Below are 6,430 nucleotides of genomic sequence, written 5' to 3'. Positions count from 1 at the left end.
GGAGGACGCGCGGCGGCGGCGCTTCTCACCGCAGCCCGGCCGCCGCCGCCTCAGCCCCGCCGCCCCTCGGCCCCGCCGCCGCCTCGGCCGGAGGCTCCCTCAGCCCGCCGCTCCCCACAGCCCGGCGTTGTCTCCGGCCCGCGGCTCCGCTCAGCCCGCGGCCCCACCTCCCGCCGCCGCCGCTCCGGCCCACCCCCGGCCCGCCCCGGCTCGCCGCCACTTGGCGCGCTCGCAGCCGCCCCCTCCCCGCGCCCCCGGCCCGGCCCCTCAGCACGTCAGCCCTCTCCTCCCCGCTCCGCCGCCGCGCTCGCCCCGCCCCACCGGCCCTCCGGGGGTCCCCGCCGCTTCCCAGCCGGGGGCCCCGCCCCACCCCCACTCATTCCTCCTCCCGGGGTCCCCGCCCCACCCCCAACCCTCCCCCTCCCGGGGTCTCCGCCCCACCCCCACCCGGTACCCGCCCCCCCATTCATCCCTCCCCTCCCGGGGTCCCCGCCCCACCCCCATTCATTCCTCCCCTCCCGGGGTCCCCGCCCCACCCCCAACCCTCCCCCTCCCGGGGTCTCCGCCCCACCCCCACCCGGTACCTGCCCCGCCCCCATTCATTCCTCCTCCCGGGGTCCCCGCCCCTCCCCCAACCCTCCCCCTCCCGGGGTCTCCGCCCCACCCCCACCCGGTACCCGCCCCACCCCCATTCATTCCTCCCCCTCCCGGGGTCCCCGCCCCACCCCCATCCCTCCCCTCCCGGGGTCCCCGCCCCACCCCCATTCACCCCTCCCCGCCCGGGGTCCCCGCCCCACCCCCATTCACCCCTCCCCTCCCGGGGTCCCCGCCCCACCCCCATTCACCCCCCCCTCCCGGGGTCCCCGCCCCACCCCCATTCACCCCCCCCCTCCCGGGGTCCCCGCCCCACCCCCATTCACCCCCCCCTCCCGGGGTCCCCGCCCCACCCCCATTCACCCCCCCCCTCCCGGGGTCCCCGCCCCACCCCCATTCACCCCCCCCTCCCGGGGTCCCCGCCCCACCCCCATCCATCCCTCCCCTCCCGGGGTCCCCGCCCCACCCCCATTCACCCCCCCCTCCCGGGGTCCCCGCCCCACCCCCATTCACCCCCCCCCTCCCGGGGTCCCCGCCCCACCCCCATTCACCCCCCCCTCCCGGGGTCCCCGCCCCACCCCCATTCACCCCCCCCTCCCGGGGTCCCCGCCCCGGGCCGCCTTTGTTCGCCGCGGGCAGGAGCACCTGGCGGGCGGCGGCCCGGCACCCCCACCCGGAGGGACGCGGGAGGACGCGGGCGGCGGGCGGGGAGAGCCGGGCCAGGGGCGAGTGCGCCGGCGGGCACCGGGGGTCGCGGCCGCGGGTCTCTGCGCCCAGCTGGCTCCGGAGCCGCCTCGGGCTCCACGGGGCCCGCCCAGCACCTCAGCGGCGCCGGCGGAGGCGGGAGCCGAACCCGGGAAGGGCCGCACGGTGCGCGGTGTCGCGGGCGGCGCGGCAGCCCCCGCCTGAGCGAGGGCGGGGAGTGTTCTGGGAGCACAGCGAGGCATGGCCTCCCCTCCGCGCCCTGCCGCGGCTCCACTCAGCGGGTCAGAGCTGGGAACGACAGGGATCGTCTGCAGCCGCCGCCCTAGCGGACGCCTCCCGCGTCAGGTGCAAACGCTCGGCTCCGGGAGGGCTGCCGACTCGGACCACTGAGGCAAACCCCGGACCCCTCAGCAGAAAGGCGGGAATGAAAGTCGCCCTGTGCCCGGCGTGCGGCAGGCGCCCCTCGCCCGTGTGCCGGGAAGAAACGACATCGTCCACCCAAACTCTTCGCTGACCAGGGCGCTCGGCCAGCTTCTCTGGGCAGAGTTTAGCGTTTAAGGGAAAAGTCTGTTCGGCCTGTCACCCGTACTGCTCTTCTCCCTTGGGCATTCCGCCTCTCGGTTGTGAAAGTTGGCACAATCAAAATGGGGCCGCTCGTGTCAAACCCCGGAACGAGCCGGGAAGGCCCTGGACGGAGGTCCTCGCCACTACTGCCTGATAACAAGAACCTCACAACACACTGCCCAACCACAGCCTTGCCAAAGGCCACCAAAACGGTACACTAAACAATACTGTTGCAAGGACATCTGTGCAGCAACTGCTTCCAACTTTGGACTGATGTCACCGATGTTGGTGATCTTTGTAGCTGACGATGGTTGTTTCCTTATGTCATCATCCTCTTTTTTTATTTTTAACACCCTCGCCTTCTTTCACCTCCCTGAATATGCCCATAGTTTACCAGGGCACCATAATAATCCACATTGCAATGCCCACTCCCACATAAGTTTATCATCTTTGGCAGATCTTTGTTATTTACGTTGAGAAGATCAAATGTGAATTTAAATCATTTCATTGCAAGTCAACAAATACAGATTCAGTCTTCCAACATGCAAGGCAAGGCAGGGTATTTAAGGAGGCACTACGTGGATTAGGATCCCTACCGTAGGCTAAATGCTAAAAAAAAATGATACAAAAATATAATTGTATTTAAAGGCAGTTTAGATGCTAGAAAATTTATTAGCAACTACAAAAAAGAAGATTTCAAGGTTGACATAGCTTTTGAAAAGTGCCTTAAAAGACAGGTAGTATTATAGGTAGATGTGCAGTTGGAAGTGGAAATTGGGTTTCCGGTCCAGCAAAGGCTGAGAGGTGGGAACACTGGCGGCATGTTCAGGTGCATTGATCACTCCAGTCCTACATGAGAACAGGGTGAATGTGGGTGACATGCAGGGAGGCACCCTGCAGGGCAGTGGAGGGAACAGAGTGAAGACTGATTTCAGTCCCAGCTGTGCCACTTACCAGCTGTGTCACCACGGGTGACTGTTTAATCTCTCTGACTCTCCACTTCCCCATTTGGAAGATGAGAATAACGACGTCATTCATTTCCCACACGCTTTATGGCAAGCCAGCTGTGAGCTCAGAACTATGTTAGATCGTGGGGCTGTAAGGGACCATTCACTGGCTCATCAAATGCTGCCGTACTGTGTCCTAAATTAGGCCCTGGCAATACAGTGTCAGAGGGGAAAAACCCTAACATTCCGCTAATTAGAATATGTAGGTATAGGTGGAAAGGGGCCCAAGACCAAGTCCTAAGATACTCAACTTAGAGAAGGAAGAAAACCAAGGGTCAAATGTTGGAAACTGAAAAAATAGAGTGTTTCAAAAAGAGGGAGTGGAGAGGTAGAGTAAGATGACAGAGAAGTGTCTTGTATTTAGCAACTTGGGGGTAATTAGCTGTCTTGACTGTCTCAAGCTGTTTCAGTGAAGCGATGGTCTCAGAAGCTAATTTGAAGTGGATTCAGGGAGTGCTGGGAGGCTAGGAATTGGAGCCAGAGTATAGACAGCTCTTCTGAGAGGTTTTATTGTGAAAAGTAATGGAGAAAGAGGGTCGCTGGAGCAGTGTTGCTGTTGTGCTGTTAAGACGAAGACGCTAGTGCGCTCTGTGCACCGACAAGAGGGACTCGCAGGAGGGGCGTACAGCTGAGCAGAGAGGGGAGATGCTGCAGGCAGGCGAGGGCCGGGGAGCACAGGTATGGGCATGAGCCTTCGGCAGGTGAAGCAGAATCCACCGCAACAGGGAAGACAGATGGCTGCAGCTGCAAGGACCGTAGGTGGTGGGAAAACTTGAAGCATTTTCCCTCGGATACCTTTTCTTTCCTTAATGAAATATAAGGTGAGATCGCTGAGAGTGAGTAGAGGAGGGAAACGTGGAAGGTTTGAAGAAAGAGAGGGTGTGTCGGAGAGTAGGAAATCAACGTTTCTATGATGCCACGTGGTTTGCCTACTTGAGGCTTGTGGTCATGAATTTGAAGTGAAACTAGTCAGTCTGGTTTTGTGATGCTCTCAGTCAAGGTCAGGTACTTGGATTTAGGCTTGGACAAAGTGGATAGAGGGGTTCCCTCAGGAAGGGGTTTTCCCAGATGAGGAAGAGAGGCAAAAGCATTGGGAGCGTGTCTCTCTTGTGCAGAAGTGATTACAACGGTGGGCCACGTGGTCTAAGCTGAACAAGGAAGAAAATGAGAGGGCTGTAAATGGTGGAACAGGCCGACAAACGGGAGATTTCAGGAAGACGGAAGGGTAGCCGTCTTCACGATACTAGAGGTGGAAGGACAGGAAATGATTGCATGAGAGTAACTTGCTGGAAATCAAGCTTGGTCATATGATGAAGCCCTGACCCCCAGTGTGATGGTACTCGGAAGTGCAGCCTTGGAAGTGATTAGGTTTATATGAGGTCATGAGGGTGGAGCCCCCACAATGTGGATTAATATCCTTATAAAGAAAGGAAGAGAAACAACCTCCCCCAACTCATATGTAAGGCCATAATCAGGAAGAGGGCCCTTGCCAAGAACACCACTGTGCTGGCACCCTGACCTCTCAGCCTTCCAGCCTGCAGAACCTTCATAAAGGTGTGTGTTGTGTAAGCCGCCCAGTCCGTGGCATTTCCTTATAGCAGACCAAGCTGACACGGTGCCCGTCTGTTATTACCTGGCGATTTGTGGACTGAAGGGTGAGCTGTGAAGCTTGTTCTTTATGCAGCTACTTGCAGTTAATTTCACATCATAACTAACATTTGAGCCATGTTGTTGGGCAACTGAGATTGTGCATCCCAGCCCTGTGCAAAGTGTAGACTGCCTTGTTGGATGGTTCCTTCGTGTGGATATTGAAGTCACAAGGAATGATGGAAGGAGTTGAGTGATGAAGATTGTAGTCCAGTAGCTCATGTCTCAAGTACGAAAGGGAATGAGGTAGAGACTGTAGGCAGTTAGCAGAAGTAAAGGATCATATATCCAGGTAGCGTAACTTCTGGAGGTAGAATCCTTTTAGGGTCAAAGGGGTTGCCCACCCTGTCCCTGGCTCTGAGGTATCAGAGACTGAGAGAAAAAACAGACTTCCCTGGGGAAGGCTGCAGTGGGACTCGTCCTCGGGGAAAAGCCAGGTTGCTGTTAAGAAAAGGGACTCAGTACACAGGTGGCAGGGAGGCTGTGGCTCTCATGTTTGATGACCATGAAAAGCCAGTTCCATATGTACCATCAAAAGCTTAAAGAAGCAAGAAGTCGGAGTAGTGGACGATCAGATTTCTGGTGTTGACAGTTTATGTGACATTTGATGGGAGTGATCTTCACGGGTCCCTAAGGACAGTGGGCAATTGGTCCAGAAGTTATAGTCCTGAACACTTAGCCTGGTGTTCTGGTGGCTGCAGGCAACTGCACCCTTCTGTGGGCCCGTGGAGCAGAGCTGCCATGGCAGGCTAGGGGAAGGACTGGGTGACAGCGGGAAAGAGGCTTTCTTGGCTCAGCCTCAGCATAGTGTGTTTGGGGAAGAGTTGGAAAGGGGATCTTATGGTGGGGAGAGGCAATAACGGAAGTGAGCACAAAGAAGGGCATCTACCCCGACCTGGAGCAGCGGCGAGAGAAGTGGGGCTGGCAGTGGGCAGTGCTGCTGGGATCTGAGGTGTGTGTTTGCAATGTACCTGGAATCCACTGAACCCCAGAAAATGGCATAGTGTTACATTATGGAGAGTCTGGACCCTCAGGAGGGGCAGAAGAGTTTGGCTTCACTCCACAGACAATCAAGAGCACTGAGGGGTTGAGGCAGGGAGTGGCATCGTTAGAGCTGTGCTTCCAAGATTATGACACCGTCAGTTTTACGTGTGAGGTGTGGGGAAGAGACTTGAGGCAAAGTAAGGTCCGTTGATTCTTCTCTTTGGTTCATCTTTAGAAGCATTGATTATACTAGGAGAGGTTTAGTTGCTTAATACCAGCCCCCGGAACAACAGAAGTTCAGTGAGGGGAAGGGCTTTGTCTGCTTTGTTCACGAAATCTACATCTCGCACAGTGCCCAGAACATGGTACATGGTACATGGTACATGTTTTGTACATGAACCAAAAACTGACAAATGGATAAATGAAAGAAAAGGGCTGTTAAAATAGATGTGAGGAAAGTGGGCACCCAGGCTAGAGGAATGGGGAGAGTGGAAAAGAGGGGTGATTTTGAGCCTCTTTGAAAAATTAAAATAGAATTTAACAACTAAGTATATATGGGGGTTGAGAGAAGGGCAAGAGAAAGAACAGAGCTGGAGGTAATTCGGAGACGTCATACCTAGTAGAATAGAGGTAACATTTTAGGTCTCGGTATGCTTTGTGCGTAAGTGCTTGGTTACATAGTCTCTAATTTAATTCACATGCTAACCTTAGGTGATAGGTGTAATTCTCATTATACAAACAAGTCTGTCTATGAGGCAGTCAACACTATTAGCAGATAATATATTTGCAACTAACTGGTCCATGACAAGTTCATCAGGAAGGCACATTGTGTAACATGACATATTTCATAGGTTTGCTATTACTAATTTTTTCTGTGGCCAAGGTTAACATTGATGGCTCCAGTTTAGAAGTTTCTCTGGGCTACAGCT

The sequence above is a fragment of the Microcebus murinus genome, chromosome 5 (assembly GCF_040939455.1).
Source record: "Microcebus murinus isolate Inina chromosome 5, M.murinus_Inina_mat1.0, whole genome shotgun sequence".
NCBI classification, from domain to species: domain Eukaryota; kingdom Metazoa; phylum Chordata; class Mammalia; order Primates; family Cheirogaleidae; genus Microcebus; species Microcebus murinus.
This window is presented reverse-complemented; position numbering follows the sequence as displayed.